The sequence below is a fragment of the Cavia porcellus genome, unplaced genomic scaffold (genome assembly GCF_034190915.1).
Source record: "Cavia porcellus strain 051 isolate PalLab524CR breed Dunkin Hartley unplaced genomic scaffold, mCavPor4.1 scaffold_26, whole genome shotgun sequence".
NCBI classification, from domain to species: Eukaryota; Metazoa; Chordata; class Mammalia; order Rodentia; family Caviidae; genus Cavia; species Cavia porcellus.
In genome coordinates, this window is record NW_026947509.1 from 52,430,010 (window position 1) to 52,450,507 (window position 20,498).

A 20,498-nucleotide genomic window follows, 5' to 3' on the forward strand; every position below is an offset into this window, starting at 1 on the left:
TTTTGAAAAAGAACACTAGATTCTCTAGAGGATTTCAGCCTCAAAAAGTCAGAGGTGTGCTCCAAACTTCCCCAAACTTCTTCTCACAGACAGGGAGGAAAGACAGGAAACCTGAGCTCTCAGTATTAACCCCACACTAGTGAGTTATGAAGTCTTAGGTATCTCATTCTTTGTTTTTGGTGCTTTATCCTCTCTATTTCCAACTAAGAAAAGACTTTTAAGTATAAAACATTTTTAAAGGGTTCATATATATAATGCTGCTGTTTCTTTTACTTATCTAAGACTGGAGAATAACAGTTACAAACATCACTCAACCACAAAAGTTTATTAAATGTCTACCACATGCCTGCATTGTTCTCACTAAGGGAAATTCAGAAGTGAACCAGCCTGAGTCCCTGCTCCACTGAGTATATGGTGAGAGAGTCAAGTATCATAAAAATGATTTTAAGTGTCACAGGTGTTTCAAAAGGGAGAGTAAAGAACTTTGCAGAACCAAATAATAGGATGCCTTAATCAAATTTGGGAATTCAGTGAAGGCTTCTTAAAAGAACTGGTGCAAAAGTTGAGTCTTAAAGGGTAAACTGAGTGCAGAGTTGGGGAACAGTATTCTACGTAGTGGACCTGTCATGCATAAAAGCTTGGGAATGGTGGAGTGGCTGATACCTTTGTAAAACAGAGCAGAGATCATGCCTGGGTCAGAGTGGTGCTTCCTGGCATTTCTCATGGCATTGCTCACAAATGTCAGTGGACTGACCTATGTCTCCAGCCATCCTAAGGGTCCCAGTGTCCTGGCAAATACGTACTTGGTTTGCACAAACGCTTTGGGCTTTGGCATACGAGTTGGGAAGCTTTCATTTTGCATTCAAAAGGAGATTTGGCATGAGAGGATGCAGACAAAGATAAGGGTCAATTGGAAAGGCGTCAGTGGTGAGTAAGGGAAGGACATTGGTGCAGTAAGCACATCCAAAGTCATCCAAAGTCAGAGAGGTTTTATTGAGATACTTGCCAGTAATAAGGGCACTTAAGATCCCTGGAAGGGTTTTAAGTAGGGGAGAGGTTTAGGAAAAAGAAGAGATTGTAATGTCACGTTAACCCACCTGTTTGCATTACGATGTGGAGGCTCTGATTCCCAGTACTGGCTCTCCAGTGTCATGCTAGGAAACTGATATTCTTCCATCTTCTACACCCATGATAACCCTAGTTGGTTTCTATTACTTGCAATGAAAGAACTCTAACAAATATAGTAGTGTAGATATAAACATAGAGTACTGATTTATACAAGATACTCATTTTAATTTGTTATAAATCAAGAGAATAAAATGGTCAGAATCTGTCATACTGCATCCCTTGTCCTAAGGTGTTGAGCTGAGTTGGTATGAAAGATTATGCATGTACAAGTACGGCAGAAGGCTATTTTTAAAATGGTTTATATTCACTGTAATTAAGAAGCAAAGCTGTATACATTGCAGGTTGTACAGAAAGTTACTGTGGAAGCACTATGCTTGAACTTTATTAAAGGCATACCAAGTCATATACAAGACACAAAGTTAAAAATAATCAAATTTCTTGCCTTTTTTGTGCAGTTAGTACAAGTTTTTTCTATGTTTTCTGGGACTCTAATTTTAAATGTTACTATTTAAAGTTTTAAATCAGCTGACATTTGACAGGTAAGAATTGAACACAAATTAGCTATCCTCTCTTCCTTGGGTAGATGAGGTCATTTTATTGGGTTCCTTTTGTATTTTAGCTGAGTTTTTCCAGTTACTTTGATAAAAGATAAAGATGAATTTCTTCTAAGTTTGTATTACTTCAGCAGATTAACTTTCCATTTTGTCTGGTTCAAGATTGTGATCAATGGTAGCATCTTTTGAACATCTCATCTAACTCATACTCACTTGGAAAAATATGAAAAAGTTTTCCTAAAATTAATGAAGTGAAACCATTCAGTTCTCACAGGGACCTTCAGAGGCAGATTCAACACTGCACACATAACTTAAGGAATTCCCTGGACTTCTAGAAAAAGGAAAGAAAAAAAAAAAAAACAGCAAAGGAACATTAAAAATGATGAACTCTCCAAGTTATCTGATTCAAAGTTTCTTTTCATAAATGCGTACATTTACTCCAACCCCATTTTTTAGGGTAAATTCTTCCTGTTCCTCTGCAAGATTATGTGCAGATTCAGTCTAGACATACCAGCCATTAAGCAGCCAATTTCACAGTTAAGTGAGTGTCTGTGTTTGGATTTCCTGTTGGTCTCTTAAACGCTATTGTCTTTTCCCCTTGTGATCTTCAAATTATATACACAGTGGGTATCCCATTTCAGAGATGTGACCTGATGTCTCCCGTCTTGGTGGGGAACATTCCTCTGAGAATTCTCGCCCTCTGCTATTCACAGGGTTCTTTTGCCCTACAGCAATTGTCTCAGTGTTAACAATCTTGATAAGGAAGTATCTGCAAAGTTCTTTCATAGTGACAGATACGTTTGTATTTCCACCAATACAATATTAATGAGACAAACAAGCAATCTGTTTTAAACCCTTTATGCTTACTGGCTTTTTCTTTCTTTCCTTTCTCTCTCTCTCTCTCTCTCTCTCTCTCTCTCTCTCTCTCTCACGCGCTTCTTCTTTTTTCATCTTTCTTAATAGTCGTGTAGTGATGGGGGTTGAAACCAGAGGTGGACACCTTATTAGGTGAATGCGCTATCACTGAGCTAAACCCCTGGCCTCCTTATTTTATTTATTTATGTATTTATTTATTTAGTTAGTTAGTTAGTTACCAGAGATCAAACCTTGGCACCTTATCACTCTGCCTGCTAGGCAGGTGCTTATGCCACTGTGCTAAATCCCAGGCCCAGCCTTGTTAATTTCTAACATAACTCTTCTTCTGATATCTCCTTCAAGAAAGCATATTTAATTCTTCTGTGGTATCTTTTTTCAGTTTTTAGGAAAACTTTTGTTGCTTCTAAAAATTGCAAATATGAACTACTAAAGTTATTGGCATAGGAGGTTTTAAACCATGATACATCTTCATGAGTGAAGGAAATGAATTTCTAGCCATTAGAGTAAAATGCTCTCTCCAAAATTCCTATGTTGGAACCTTAATCCCATAATGTAGTATCACTGGGAAGTGGGGTCTAGCGGAGGTGCTGGGGGTTGATGGTTCTGCCCTCCTTGTGGATTCATGGTGTTTGCACAAGAGTGGGCTCATTTTCCAGGCAGTAGCTAAAAAGCAGACGGACCCCCCCCCCTTTTGCTCTTTCCCCTCCTCATTTCTGTTTTGCCACAAGACCTTAAAGGTCTCTAGCCTTTAGAACTATAAGAAATAAATGTCTATTTAAAAAAGAATAAATTACCCAATCTGAGATACTGAGATACTAATAAAAGCTTGCAATACAAAGAATAACAGTACTGTCACCCACCAGACAGTCCTTTCCCTACTTGGGAAGTACTATCCCAGCTCAGCCACACTCCCCTGCCTCCAGGGTCTGACAAGAACTTCTCTAAAAAGTCCTGGGGCTGGAAGGAGCTACTAACTCTGTTAGATTAAAGTTCCTAAATCTGTAAGCTTGTGCTAATGGTTTGCAACTTTTAATTTACATTCACTACACTTCTGGAGCAAATTCAAAAAGCAGATGTCTTCATGACTAAGAGAAACTGCCCGTCCCTAAACATTGATTAGGTCTGTTTTACTGGTAAGTCAAGAATATAACTCCAATTCACCTGAGCAAATGAAGGAATATATTGTGTCCTGTAGGTGAAAAGCTCTCGGGCATCAGACAGAACTGGACTCAGATGTTTGGTGTGTGTCCTGGGACTCATCTCTTGCAACACTCTTGGCTCTGGCTTCTTTTTACTGGCTTGTTTTCAGGCAGGATTCCTTCTGGCTCTAAAAATACAGAGTGATAAGGCACCTACCAGCAACTCCAGCCTTGTATTCCACTAATTTAGCAACCCCAGTGGAAAGAACACCTCCTTCCCCATGATGGCACCTTTCATGGACTCTGTAAGAAGCATCAGTCTTCCCTACCTAGGTTCTGAACCAACTAAGAAATAAGAAAAGTAACAAAGGACCCAAATATCACCTTCATTGCTGATAAATGCGGTCAGTTGGCATGTTTGAGATTTTAACTGATTCTATTTGAACTTCTCCAATGAACCACTGAGTCAGGCAGACTTTCTACTCAGTCCTGGGCCCCGGCAACACCATACTGGACTGGCTGGTATCTGTGACTAGGCTAGCAAAGATACTCTATCCAGTTTATTTTTGAATTTACCAATGATATGTTGCCTTTCCCTGAGGATTTGGACTAAGAGGAGAGAAAGACTAGGGCTATTATATGTAGAGGGTTAGAAGCCTCATGGCAGTGGAAGAAGATTTTAACTATATTTCTAAGCTCTTAATTCTCATAACTCATTGAAGTAACCATTGAGCCACTAAATCCATGAGCAGCCTGGAATGAGGCTGCCCCCCAGCAAGGATGTTCACATTCTCTCTTTCATAAGACTGCACCCCAAACCAATGACCTCTCTACGCCATGGAGAACCCCTAAGTGTTTTTAGGGAGCAACACAGATTTGGTATCTAGAAATCTGAGGTGAGTCAGAGTGATCCATTAGTTCAACAAACTACAAGGCATTTGTACCAAGACTGTGTTCACTGCCTAGTCTATTTTGCAACCCACTAAATGTCCAGAATCACCCAATGTAGTTTTTCAGAAGTCAAATGATATTGTAAAGACACTGTAATAATGAAATGCATAGAAATTTGCCTGCTATAATTCTAACAATTTGGAGATTTCCCTAGTCATAAATATAGCGTTCTTTCAATGATTAAAGTCCTAGGAAGAAATTATAAAGTCCTTAAGCCCAGTTTCCTTTTAATTAAGACCCACAGATATTAAATTCCAGAGAACATTGAATTTTATAAGAAGTTTCACTGTAGCTGTGAGCTAACAGATGAAAATTCTTTTGTTAAAATTAAACTTCAAAAGCCCTTTTCTCCAAATTATTATAAAGGTTACTAGTCTCAGTGTGTGTTGTGCAAGTGTAGCTGGGCTGCTTTATCTGGAAAGCACGTGCTTCTCTCAGGACCTAAGAAGTTCCATTAGTTTAGCACCAAATCTCACACTTTCCAAAGAGTTCCAACAGTTACCAGAACAGAAAGATTTTCACAGTTCTGGTCTCACGCTTAACCTTTAGAAACAATATAATAGCCAAACCAGGAAGGCAGTCATCGAAACAGAATTACTAGCAAAAGCTGAGTGTGTAGTGCTGCCAGAGAGAACTGGAGGTATTTGAATACGACTTCCTGTCTGAATGGACAGGAAATCTTGCATTTCTGGCCTATGCTCTGTGTTCTCAGGTTAAACTGCCGCTGTTCCTCATCTGATTGGCTCGTCTGCAGAGGGAAAGAGAGCCCCACCTCTGCTCTTCCCCCCTGGCACTGCCTCATTCTTAGGTCAGCCTTGTGATCACCATTAGCTGGTCTTTCTCTGGTAATCCATTAATCCAAGGACCCTCTCATGCTTCACCCCCGGACTCTCCTATCATCACCCACTGTGGTTTCTGCAGGTCCTGCAGTCACAACTTCCTCCTCTCTTCTTGAGGCTCCTCACTGCCTGTAATTTATTCATAATCAGATCTCAAAACTGATGATTTGAAAGTGAGATGATGTCACTTCTCAGGTACCTCCAAAGTGTCCCCATTGAGGAAAACGACCAACTCCTTGCCTCGACCTCCAGCCCTGAGGCCTTCCCCTCCTCTCCTCCTCTCCTCATGCTTCCCTTGTGCTTCCCCCTCACTGCCCTTCTGTGTCACTCACCTCTCACTTGCTTCAAGTGTGCGGGCCTGGTTCTTACCTCAGGGTTTTTGAGGGGGCGGAGTCCATTCACGGTGGCCAAAACACTCTTCCTCAAGAGATCCTCTTGGCCAGTCTCACCTTCTTCATCTCAGTGAATCCATTCAAATTGCAGTTCTTCCTATCATAGACACAAAAACGTATCTAAAGAGGTGCACATCGGAGTCCCTCAAACCTGCTAATATGTCACATGGCACGAGGCCTGCTGTGGAGAAGCTTCAGAGTCTTGCGATGGACTCTAGTGGGCTACCTGGGGCCGCCCAGGGTCAGCATCAGAGTTCCTATAACAAGTAGCTATGGGGTGAAGCTTAGAGAAGGGTGGGTGATAGATGCAGGGACGAGTGATGTAACTGCTGGGAGAGGACCAGGAATACAGGAATCCAGGCAGCCCCAGGAAGCTGCCAAAGACAGGACACAGGTTGAGTCCCAGAGCCCCAGTGTGACACTTTGCAAGTGTCTTCTGACATTCTGCAGCCCAGTGAAACCTATTTTGTACTTATGGCCTGTAAGAGCATCGATTTTTGTCGATTTAGATTGTTTAGAATAATTTGTCATAGGAGTGAGACAAAGTAATATGAAATACATATAAACTAGCACAAACACGCATTAATACAGAAATTGATCCAACACCATCTCTACTGTCTCGCCTCTTCATCTCTTTAGTTTCTGCCTCTACTTAGCACTGTATGCTGTATTGTGTTACTCATTCATTTTATTTATTTTCTGACCCTACCTACTAGAAGGTCAGTTCTGTGAGAATAGGAAATTTTTTGTTTTATAATTGAATCCCAACATTTAGGTGAGAACCTGTCATATATCAGAGCAGAGATAAGTATTTGCTAAATAGATGAAAATATCCATGTTTTAAAATCTTTTTTTTTTTTTTTTTTTTTGTCTTTTTCATTTTATGGGTACCGGGGATTGAACTCACGACCGCCTGCTTGCAAGGCAGGTGCTTATGCCACTGAGCTAAGTCCCCAGCCCCCATGTTTAAAAATCTTGTATCAGCCAGGGATGTAGCTCAGCAGTATGCTCCTGCCTGGCAAGCACAAGGTCCTGAGTTCAACTTCTGGTATCAAAAAACAAAAACAAAAACCAAGCAAACAAACAAACACAAATCTTATATTAGTCTTTTTATTCTGAGCAATTTTTTTTAAACTTGGTAAAAATGGCTTTTCCTGTTCTGTAATAATTTTGCTCTATACTTTCAGCCTTTCCAATTATAAAACATTTGGCCATGTTCTACATTTTCTGTGCGAATGTGAGATTCGTATTAGCATTTTAATTTACAATCTACTCCAAAGTCTTAAATGTATTGAAACATTAAAAAAATTCACGTTTTATTAAAAAAGAGATTCATGTTCCAAAAGCATTAGCAAATTCAGAAATTATGTTCTTACCTAATAAAGAAAGCAATCTTTAAATTCCTGGCCAAATAAATATTAACTTCCTAAAGTCATACAGATTCAAATCTAAGAACTTCAAGTTTGGTAGTGAGAATTCCAAAATGTGTTTCTCATAGACTTAAGGGAAATAAATCATAATTTAGAGTAACTCCCTCTTTTTTCCTTCTCTCTCCACTTCCAGACATCCTTTCATCCATTTCAAAGAGGAAATGACAAAACATGCTATGTTCCGAGTTTTATGAAATCTGTCAGGATGCGTTTTATTGTCATGTCCCTGAGTCATGGGCTGGGTGTCTGAGATGCCACTCACTGCCTGAGCAAATGCAGAATCTTGTTTTTCATTTTCACCCAGGCAAAGCACGTTGGTATCTTTGCATGTGGACACTCTGGTCCCAGGCTCTTAAAATTATCTTGACTGTGTGTCACTACTGCAGAAGAAGATTCCGGGTACAGGTGCTCCTCCAGTTAGCTTAACAATATTCATTAACCCTTTTAGAGGTCAAGCACTTTCCTTTAACAATATAATAAGAAGGGTTTGTTTGTTTCTCTCAGGGCAGCAATGGCCCTGAAGAGTTAAGTACTCATTTTGTATAAAGTGCTGGGGGTCCGAAGATCATAGTCGGTGATCACCTTGAGCTCAGCCTAGTGAATTTCTTCATCCTGTTTTCAGTATACCAAGTGTCAGAGCTTATTGCTTGTGTAGTGAATTCCAATAGGAAAATATAAAGAAAATATTTCTTCATAGGAATATTTATATTAAAAAATCTTTTCAGGTAAAATACTATTGTAGACTGTTTCACCACTACAACAATAAAAAAACTAAAATAATGCTTCTTGTTCAAGACGGCAATTTGAGCATATGTTTGGGTCTTCTATTTTTCCAAATTCTCATGAAAATACGGGAAACGGGATCATTGTTGAGATCAGGAAGGGTGCCATCCACACGTCAAAGGGAATGGAATTCAGGAAGGCCATTAAAGAGCAGGCTGAATGGCAGGCCAGCCACAGCTAACTGCGGAAGAAGTCAGACTGACAAGTCGGCAAAGAAGTCTACCAGCTCCCATTGTCCAAGAGTCAGGAGCTGGAGGAAATGGGCACGGCAGGTCTGTGCTGTGCTCCTGGCTCACCCAGGATTCCTTCCGTAGCTTGTAAATATCTGAGCTCTCGAGGTAGGAAAATCACTGCGGGTTTGAGGCCTGTTTGAGCTCAGCAAGTTCAAGGCCAGCCAGCTCCACACAGCAAGACTGTATCTCTAAATAAATAAATAAATACAGTTAAATAAAAATAAAATTAAAAAGAAATCTGAGCTCACACTCTCTGTAGTGAGCTGTCCTAGTGGGTGATTGTGCTGGCTGGGAAAGTGAAGTACTTCTCCAGCAGGCAGCTGCCCCAGCGAAGTATGGGATTCCCTTCCCAGATCACAAGCCACCATGAGGCGCAGATCTGAGAAACGGCATATAAAAATGTTTTTCCCTTTTTTTTTTTTGCATTGTTTTGTTTAATCAGGTACATTTGCAATTTCTGATTAAAGCGTTTTTAACTCATAAGAACGTAACTCTCTATCTGTTGTTGTCAATATGTGTTAAACAGAGCTAAACCACAGAGCAGGCAGGGAAGAAGGCTGAGACATTGAGAGGATGAGACCACTTGGAAAAGAGACGTTCATTGTCATAGTGATTGTAAAATGTCGGATGGAGTTTTCCACAATTTACTAAGCACAATTCAGTGTGTTGGTGCCATATAGATGACTCTTGTAATGTTAGAGTAAATGTGGTGAACAGGAGCTCTGGCTAGCAATGGGAGATAAATGCTGGAGTATTAAACACCCAAATAATTAATTTACACTCTGGAATGTGAAGTTGAGATAATTTTATAACCTTCTTTTGATATCATATTTGTAATTTTTCTCACAAAATGAACATAAATGGACATGTTTTCCTTATGAATTATAAAAAGTAAATATTGTTTCTCAGGATGCCTACTTCCAAGAAAAGGCACTGGATTGAAACAATTTTATGGATGAAGTTTTAACACTGAACAGAGATGAATAATTTCCATCTCACTTAAAATATTCTACAATGGCAGAAAAGACGCAAAGTGTGCTAATTCATTTTAAGAACTCCCCATAATTCTGTATATCAAAGGCTAATAAGAAAGCTGGAAAAATGAACAGACATGAGCCAATTTTACTTACGAACAAGGGGGCAATTTTTGAAAAAGATAGCAACTTGCTTGTTAGTATTATACAAGAAGGATAATATGTCTTGAACAAGGAGAATTTCTTCTAAAAATGCAAACATATTTCAGTACTGGAAAATGTATTAGTAAAATTCTCCAGCAGATTAAAAGGATGAGGTATTTGACATTCAGGTATCAATGGATTTTGAAAATATATTGATTTGAAAATATATTGAATTGAAAAAATATATATTAATGTCCAATTCACCCAAAATAAAATCAACAAAAAAACTAAGCTCTTACCTTTAAGCTGGAAGGACACTTCATAAATATGATAAAGAATGTTTATCTTTTTTTTGGCACCAGGAATAGAACTCAGGACCTTGAGCATTCTAGGCAGGCACATGCACCACTGAGCTATATCCCCAGCCAAGAATGTTTATCTTAAGCAAACACCCAACTACACACAAAGCAATGGAAAAGTAAAGGCATTCCTGGTAAGACAAAACTGTCAGTAAATCCTGTGGTTTGGTTGTCATTTGTTCTCTGAATGTTCCTGTGCTGGAAGCTTCATCCCTAATGTGATGGTGTTGAGGTTTGAGCACTAAGACTTGTGGTCTAGTGGGAGATCATGGGGGGTATCACTTCATGAATGGATTAATGCTACCTTTCTGGAGTGGCTCTGGTTACTTGATTGTGCTTATGAGCACAGATTATTATAAAGTGAGGCACCTACATCGGGGTTCCTTGTACCTGCATGTGTTTCACTTTCTGCTCTTCCTCCATGTTGTCATGTAGCCAGGGAGCTCTTGCAAGAGGCAGCACCATGCTATTTGGTCTTTATAATCATCAGAATTATGAGATGAATAAACTTCTTTTCTTTGTATATTATCCAGCATCAGGCATTCTGTCACAACAACACAAAACTTAGTTATTCACCTACAAAACTCTTAAGTACTAACTAACAAATGTTTACACTATTAGGTTTTGGTCAGTGACAAGTAAAATATGTATTTGATTTCCAGTGACAAAATGTAAATAAATTAAATGAAATATGTAAAATACAATTAAGGAATTGAGTAGAAAAGTAGTTTGGACCTGAATTATTTAGATCTCAACTGCCACTAGATATTTTAAATACTTGACTCTTTATGGTCATTTAATTTTTCTTTCTTAGGAAAGTCTCTTTCTTCCTGCCATTTTTATTTTGTTAAGTTACACTAGGGTAATTGGTCTTTCCAAGTCTGCAGGTGCAGGACCTGGGAGCTTAGAAAAGTGCATGTGTCAACTGAGCTAATGCTCCAGAGATACTTATAACGGAGAAATGGGAAATGGCTCTCACTCCAACCTTGCATTTGTCTGAGACAGTGCAATCAGTGAAGAAGAAAGACTCCATCATAGCTACCTCCCGACAAGGAAGGAACCATGGGCTGTTAGGCTGCTACCAAATTAAGAAGACCCTCAGCTCAAGAACAAAGCCTCTGAATGCTGTGAACATTTTCTATTTCCCTTAGATGGTCAGTCCTCCAAAACAACTAGACAAAGTAACAACAAAATCTAGGTTTTACCCTATTTTCCCCTCCTGATCTTGTGTAGGGTTTTACACACACTCTGAATTATCCCTTATCAAGCAGACAAAGCAAGAGACAGGAGAAAACATTAGAAAATGTGTAATTCATTTTATGACTCACAATTGTGAGGACACTGGGTTTAAATCAAGGCATGAGGTCAAGAAACACTTTCTAAAAGTGAAGCTCTGCTTTTTAAAAAAATGTGACAGAAATAGTGAACAAAGACTTTTAAGAGATAGGAAGAAAGTGAACTGGTCGACAACTTAGAGAATTTTCAGCTTTGAGAGAAGGATATAGAATTAAATAACATGGAAAAAGACAAAACAAACTTGGACAAAAGACTGGAGTAGCTCAGTGTGTGCAAGGGGACTTGCATTAGGAGCTCACAGAAATAGGCATACCTTTGTGCACAGATTTGGCATTCACAGCAAAAAGACTGACAAAATGCCAGACAAGTTCGTTAGCAACCCCTACCCTGTTAGGGTTTATATCTAGCTGTCCCCCTAAAGCCTCACGCCACCAGAGGTGGAGCTTTTGCAAGGAGATTGAATTTGGGGCTTATTGCTGACTTGCTGTTAGGAGCTGGGGTCTGGTTGGAAGAAGCAGCTCACTCTAGGAGGGCCTGGAAAGGTTTTTTCCTCCTCTTCAGCTCTTTCTTTTATTTCCCCTGCTTCCCTGCCTCCAGCTGTGGGCAGCTCTCCTGGCCATGCAGTCCTGCCTTGGAGCTATGGGCTGAAACATGAGCCAAAAGAAACCTCTCCTTCCTTTGAGTTGTGGGTGTTGGCTGTTGTGTCTCAGAGACAAGGAAAGTGACTAAGACGCCTCAGTAATCATAAATATAAAATTTCTGAATTTCAAAGACAGAGGAAACTCTTTAAGTGTGCAGCGGAAGATATTCTGACCTGAAGATGCAGAATCAGTGTTTCTGTTGAAAGGAGCCCAGCCCTGGAGGTGGGGTGGGTGGAAGAGAAGCCCACAGTTAAAGAGAGCCTGTGGATGCTCAGACATCCCACTCTCTATGAAAGCAGCGCCATCATGCTTTCCCCAAATACGATAGAAACCCAAGAGAACAATGGCACATTGTCATGAAGAATTTTTGGAATGATCAGTAATAAGGAATGTATTTTGACCATTCTCCTATACTTCAATGTACAGATTATAATATTACAAAGCTGTCACATGGACAGGTGATTAAAGAGGATGTAACAGAAATCAGAAAAGTATGCATTAGTACTATATTTTCTGGATTTGTAACTTTTGCCATTTTTCAGATTTTGAAATTTGTTGTTAGATTTCATTCTAAATAAAATTTTATTTTTATACCTAATTTTCTATCAAAGTGGGTTTTTTGTTTATTTGGGCTTTTTGTTTTGTTTTGTTTTTAGCATTAGCACCCTCCCCAGCCCTTTTTTGTTTTTTATTATGAAAAAAGTTATTGCGAAGTCATTAAGTTACCTAGGAGGTGCTCAGTCCTGTGATCTTACTGCCTCAGCCTCCGAAAGTACTAGAATTATAGGCGTGTGCTATCACACCTGGCTTTCAAAGTACGATTCATATACAAGAAAATGAGTAACCATTTACCCTGCATAGGTTAAATTTCAGGCTCCCAGAACTACGCAGGTAACTTCCTTATATTTCTTCATCAAATCAAGAAATAAGTCACTGTATAAAAGCTTTTAAAGGGGAAAACTAAGAATTAAATGTATTCTGGTTGATATCAAGACTGTAAGACATATTAACTGTGTAAACAATTAGTATATTCATAAAACCTAGTATAAAATGATTGCTGACAAAGAAAAATAATATAAAAATTGGTCATTATTGATAAATATTCAATCATTTCCATAAAATACAGTATGAAATAAAAAGAGATACAAAGGCTTTACCTTTTCCATATTTGGTAACTTTGCCTTTAGAGTTTATTTGTGATGGCATTTTTTGTTGGTTCACATAAAATGAGCATAATATTCTATATGTGTAATAATTGGCATATCATGAGCACATTGGAATGGACACTAGTTCCAATAGTATGCCTGGTAACTCTGGCACATGTAGAAAAAATAGCATTTTGGATAGGTATAAATGATAGTTATTGGAATAAAAAGTAGAAAAATTTAGACAGATATTTTTTAAAAAGAAATTTTTAATCTTCAATTAACATGCAGTCATTCTGCAGTGAGAAAACTGGAAAATTGGATTTGAGGAAATAACAATTCAGGGGACAAAGAAATTTCTCTCTTTGCCTTGGCAAACATCGATCCGAGGACCTAGTGTCTCTTCCACTGTGTTGGTAGAGTGCCAGTGCTTAAAGCATTACAGCTGCAAAGCTCTCGATGCCTTCGACATTGGCTCCAAGACAGCAGTGGCAGCAGACGTCTGTGACCCTCTGCAGGGCCGATGGCACGCACAGTCTCTTTGCCTTCTTCCTTCCAAGAATGAAAGTGAAGCCTGTCTGAAAACGTCATGCTCATTAGCTAGCTCTGCCTTGACTTCGTTCTTTTTAGGTTCACTGATTTTTTAAAAAATTGCTAAAATAGACAAAACCCAAAACAAAACTACCAGCAAGCCAAAAGCCCTCAAACCCAAAACAACACCAGTCTTTCTTGGGAAATGTTAAGGAGCTTTGGTGGATATGTGTCCTGTGGAAAGTGTTGGAATTATTAGATGAGCAGGGAAATTCAGACTTGGAACTCTGAAATAGTTACTTCCTATACAAGGTACAGATTTTAATATACAGGACCCGTAAGTTCTATATTGTACTGCATTATTTGTCAGTGCTCATAGAAAACACAACGATCCAGCTTATCTGTCAGGAATTTCAGGTCAGTATTTTATCACTTGCAGGTTATTGACATCCCCATTATTTACCTGTCTGAACACATGACACTATTGTTCTTTTTTTTTTTTTTTGTCTTTTTGAGACAGGGTCTCTCTGCAGTTCAGGCTGGCCTTGAGCTCACTTTGTAGTCCAGGCTGGTCTCAAACTCAAAACGATCCTCCTGCCTCAGCCTCCCGAGTGCTGGGATTACAGGCGTGAGCTACTACGCCCGGCTTATTGTTCTTGTTCTAAACTGAATTATGAACTGTAGCAATCTAGTTCCAATTTACTGGCTAGTATAGGTGTGTGTGTGTGCACTGTGTGTGTGTGTGTGTGTGTGTGTGTATGAGTCTTATGGCTGTCCCTAATGTGTAATATTTTCCAGTAACTTAAGAGTGTGATAGTAAGGGAAATGTTTTCAGCATCCAAAAGAAATTTTTCATTGGCCTGTCACTCTTTTGGCTTTTGCTTAGGAATAGTTTAGTTTGGTTTCTTGGGTACAGTTGATTGAATACAGTTGCAACAACTAATCAAAATCTGTTTTAAGTTAGGGACCTTTTACATTTGTCCTCTTTTGCCTCCAATTGGTTACTATTTTAGTCCTGGATTTTAGCACCTGAACAAACCCTTCCATGATCTGAAGCCCTGGCTAATGTTGAGGGAGGGGGAAAGAAGAAGGGGAGGGGGGAAGTAAAAAAAAAAAAAGATGGGTTATGTATGAGTGTCAGCTCCCAATCATAAATGTAATCCTTATGTACTGCAAACATGCACTGATTCTAAAAATTCACATTAAGAAAAAAGGGAGAATATTAACTCACTTTGAACTGAAGGATGATTTATTAAAAACATAATATTTGGTGCCAAGGAAACAGACACAGATTCTTTTTCTTGCCTTGTTGAAAATAGGTAATACTCCCTGGTCATTGTATCTTTGTTGAAAAGACCCCCAGCTCTGGCAATGATTGAATAATTGAACTGGATGCTGAAAATGAGTGATATATACAACGCTGGAGTGAATCTGTGCATATTTCAAATATCCACGGACTTCACTTTCCATTAGTAGTTAAATTTGCTTTTAATGATTGGTTCTGAACACTGGAGGTTCCAGTAGGGAGATGGAGACTCAGGAGTTAAGGTGACCATCTTCTGGGCACCAGGTTGGGGAGGACTGGCCTCTTCCTCTACTGAAGACCATAGCTTCTATTATGTTCTTGCTGCCGTTGATTTCAGCACTCAGAAGCCTTTCACACCATTTCTTACAAATTTTTCCTGGTAGTGCTTTTTCACTCAAGTCCACAAATTAATGAACAAATCTCACCTCACTATCTTCACTTTATTCCTGTTCAATCAGGGCATGAATGCACTTTGCATGGTACGACTTTATTACAATTCTGCATATCAATTCACTTGCATGGAGGAGGTTCAGTACGATCCCTTAATAAATGGTAGTATTCTTATCTAAATCCAATCTTCATGACCTTAAATGCTAAATTTATCACTCGTCCTAGAAACTGGACCTGGGACACAGGGAACAGAAGAGTGGGAGCTGGAGGGAGCTGCAGGAGAGAAGCTGGACTCCGATTCCCTCCCCTCGCTTTGACAAGCTTCTCCGAAGGCCGCGTGCTCTGACCCTTGATATTTCTACTGGATAGTTTACACTGCGCCCTTTTAACATTTACCACTGTTCATTCATTTAACAGGTGTACCTTGAAATACGGCAGGTCCAAGTTTACAATTTAGTGCTGTATTTGAGACACATGTGAACAATGCGTCCTTAAATGATTTTGTTGCTATGGGAACATCATGGAGTACTCACACAAACCCGGACGTTACAGCCTGCAACCCAGCTAGGCTACGGTACGTGTATCCTGTGTACGCAGAGCAGCCTGTTATTCCTGAGGCCATGATTAACAAACAGCATGGGATTCGATTAAGCACAAGAGAAAATGATGTCATCAAGAGTCACAGTAAACACAGAAGATGAACAAGACTGCTGCTACTGTGCTGGCTTCCAGTGGGCTTTTTATTTTTTTATTTTTTATTTTTTTTAGTGAAAGTATACTCTACAATAATGGTTAAATATAGTATAATAAATACTTAAATCACCAATTCAGCCATTTCTTATCATTACTAAGCACTGTGTACTGTACATGATTATGTGTGCTATATTTTAACTCAACTGGCAGCACACTAGATTTGTTTATGCTGGCATCTCCACAAACAAGTAAGCCATGCATGATGCTATGACATTGTGATGGCTGAGATGTCACAGGTTACAGGAACTTTCAGCTCTGTTGTAATCTTATGGACCACCATTGTATATGTATATGTGGCTCATTACTGACCATGGCTTATGCAGCACATGCTTTATTTATCTATTTGCTATGTATTTATATATAGTTAATTTTTATTGGTACACGCTTGCCATACACAGTGACACATTCATCATTGGGAATTTGTATCCATACATGTATAGCTTAATGTTTTCCATTCCTCTCCCCTCCTTCCCACCCTCTTCCCCTCCTCGTTTACAAAGCATCGTTTCCGTTGTTCTCCTTCCACTTTTTAAAAATCCTCACTCACTTCCCTGCCAGTGCGTCCTCCTTTGCTCCCCTTCCCACTTGAACATTTTCTTCCTACTTCCTGGTACATTTCATTTTCCTCCTTATTTACCCTTTGGGTTTCTCACACAAGAGAAACCATGTGATATTTAAATACATGTGTCCAATTTATTTCACTTAAAATTATGTCCTCAAGACATATCGCTTTACCCAAAAATGTCTTCAGTTTACCATTATTTATGGCAGAGTAGAACTCCATTGTATACAAAAACCACATCTTTATTCATTCATCGATGACATGCAGGCTGTTTCCAAGATTTAGTTATAAATTTTGCTGCTATAAACACGGATGTGCAGTATCACTGTAGTACGATGCTTTAACTCTTTTGGGAAGACACCTACAAGGGGAATAGCTGGGTGAAATGGAACCTCTACTTCTAGGTTTGTGAGGAATCTTTGTACTGATTTCCATAGTGGTTGTACCAGTTCACACTTCCACCAACAGTGGAGAAGGGCTGCTTTCTCCCCACAGCCTCACAAGCGCTGATTATTGCTTGCTTTCTGGATGATAGCAGTTCTTCTGGAGTGAGATAGACTCTCAGCGTTGTTTTAATTTGCATATCATGAATTACAAGAGAAGTTGAACATTTTTTCATGTATTTATTTTCTGTTTGTACTTCATCTGAGAAGTGTCTATTCATTTCAGATGCTCATTTTAGGACCGAATCTTTAAATTTGGAGGTTCTGACATTTTTTGAGTTCTTTATATATTCTAGATATTAATCCTCTTTGAGGAATAGCTGATGAAATTTTTTCTTATTCTGTGGATTGTCTCTTCATTCCTTTGGTGGCTTCTTTTGCTGTATAAAAGCTTTTTAATATGATATGATCATAGTTATTGATTTTTGTAGTATCTCCCATGCAATTGTGCTTTTATTCATACCATCCTAGTCTTCTCCTATGCCTTCAAGAGTTTGACCTATTCTATCTTCAAACAGATTAGCTATTTCTGTTTTAATATTCAGATTAAAAATGCAAAACGTCCTGGATTTACGTACAAAATACTGTGTAACTGCTGTCCATGGTAAAATTCAATAATAATTTTTAAGTTGACAATTATACAAGGAAAGAAAGAAAAATTGGCCCATTTCAATTTTAGTGCATGGTGAGTTTAATGCATGAGAGCTAAGGGTCTATGTGTAATCTCTGGCGTGTGGAAAGCCAGTTTTCCCTGTGCCGTTTATTAAAGAGGCTATTGGTAGGCTCTGTAGGTGTTTGGCCCCTTTGCCAAAGACAAGGTAGTTAAGAGTGCTTGAAATTATTTCTGCATCTTTTATTCCACTGATATTCTGTTCCACTGATCCTTGGTCTGGTTTTGTTTGTTTTTTCCAATACCATGTTATTTTTATCATAGTAACATGGCTTATCTAAAACATGGTTTTCCAAAATTGTTACATTGTGATCTTTCACTGTCTTCTGCTCTGCTTCACCTTTGTACTCCTCTCTTGCCAAGTGCAATGATAGAAGAATGTACGTGACTGTGTATATTGACAGGAACCTCCCTACTAACACCGCAAAATATAGATGGATAATGGTTATTCTCAGTGTGCTAAATTTGTTTTGCGTTAACCTTTAATAACTGAGCCCCTTAGTTATCTCTTCTGGAAAATTCATATATTTATTGAAGAAAGTGATCTCAATTCACTACCAATTTTGGCTTTGCTGAAAGTAATTTTTATTATTTCCAACCACTTCAGCTCACAGCTTCTAATTATACCTTTGTTCTTATGCAAGTTATTTTAAAGAGACTTTCACAAATAATTTGCTTCAAATCTACCAAGTCTAGGCAAAGTCTTTATAATTCACTCAGCAGGAGAATTTTTGAAAGCACAGGTATTACAAAGTCAAAAATAAACAAAATAAACCTCTATAAAACAATAACTTGTCTGGTCATGTCAAGAGTGTTCATAATATGTCTTCTTCAGAACAATGTGGTTTCAGCAGTTTTTACCTAAAGCCAATACAGCAGGTTTTCCTTTCTTACTTTTTCTTTCTTTTGTTATACAATGTCAACTTAAAAATTATTGTTATATTTTACCATGGACAGCAGTTATATGGCATTTTGTCCATAAATTCAGAACATTTTAGCTTTCCCTATTTTTTAGGATACTCTAATTGGGTAAAGAAAAGCATACCCCCTCCCTTATTTGATTGATTTTTTTCTTCCACTAAGTAATCTCTGAATTAAAGGCAAGGCAATTGATTTTTTTCAGCTGTTTTCATTATGCTAGTTGCAGAGATCTGATCTCTGTAACACATACTATGATTTCCTCCTTAATACAGAATATTTGATAAGATATAATAGCACAATTAGCAAAATCTAGGCCAAAGCAAAATGTTTACCAAGGCATGAAAGCTTCAGAATTATTTCATTCTCAAGTGAACACAGTATTGATTAAAACCTTGGCCTCTTTGGAAAAATACTATCATTCACTGAATTTCACCAAATCGTCTCAATTGTATGGATTGCTGACCAATGTTGACTATACTGGGGTCGGTAATTTTTTTTAATGAACAAATTTAAAGTAATACAGTGATTATCCTCTGGTTGCATAGTTCTTTAAGTATTAAGACTCATTAACTGGATAATATATATAACTTCTCATGGGTGTGAAAGGAGAATGCTAATACAGTACTAGTATTTTCAAATAAGCAGTATGGTCATTCATCAGTAATGTTGCATAATATAATCTACCTAATATTATAAAGCTAATCATAAATATTAAAGTGGAGTTCTTGCACTTTTTTAGTCCTTATACTTTTTATATTTTTCCTTAGTTCATTAACAAAAATTATTTTGAAGACAGAACATAAATATTTTACATCTATACACCATGTAATTTTGCTAGTCACATGTTCCCAAATCTTTTATATAGCCATGAGGTTTACCAATGTTAAGGGAAAAACAACTTTTTGAATCTAAAATTTCATGGTGGCTGATGGTGTTTCCAAAGATCACTGTTCCAGTGTGTCTAACCCCATATTCTCTTTTTATAATGCTGTACTGATACTGCCTTCATGAGACATGGGCATTGATTTCCTCTGAACTTTGGTGAATCTTTGTAACCACGACAACCAACAGAATGTGATAAACCTGACACTGTACAACTTTAAAAACCAGGATCTAACAAAGCATTCAATTCTACCTGGATTTTTCTTGCTTGATCAGACTGTCTGCCCTTTTGGAATTAATACCATGTTGTGAGGAAGTACAGGTCACACAAAAAGGTCACATACAGTTTTTCGGATTAAAAGTCCTGGTCATCAGTGAGGCTGACAGAATTATCTGTCATTTTTAGGGATGACGGAATCTTCAGATGATTCCAGCTCTACCCTTTATGTTTTCCTGGCTGACATTACATAAGGTAAAATGAGTTATATTCATTGAATTAAACCTAACTTGCTGATTCATGGGCAAAATAAATGTTACCATTGTTTTAAGCTTTTACGTTTTGGAGTAATTTTGGGGGGTTACCTATAGCCAGCTGAAATAGCCTCCAATGATACAATTCTCCATTAATTCAAAAGCTATAGTGTTTGTGTAGTATGAGTTCCATTGGATTTCATGTAATTAATGTTGAACTACAATCCTGCCTAGTGTACTTAGCATATCTCATCTTTCAAAGTCTATGAAGGTACTTTTTGTGATTGCCTTAGGAACAGAAATAAGAGAGACCACTTCAGAACAAACAGCAGTCAGAGAATTATTGCTGTGCGGTTTTCCCGAGTCTTCAGAACTAGAAAAAAAATAACTTAATCAGTGTGTAGATAAATAATTGCATTAGCTCTGCTCTCAAAGGAACAGCTTCACAACTGGCAACATAATGCTTATAGTGAAGTGAGAATAATTCAGGTCCATCTCTATGATTCGAATAAAAATAATGTTTGGGGTGCAGATGAAAAAGCGATCTGCAGACATAGTAGCAACTAAATTTTATTTTTATATATTGAGAAAAAATTTAGTTAGGCTAGAAACACTGAACTGTGGCAAGTTTGGAATTATTCCCCCAGGTGTAACTCAGCAAGAGGGCTCCTATTGTTGACTACAG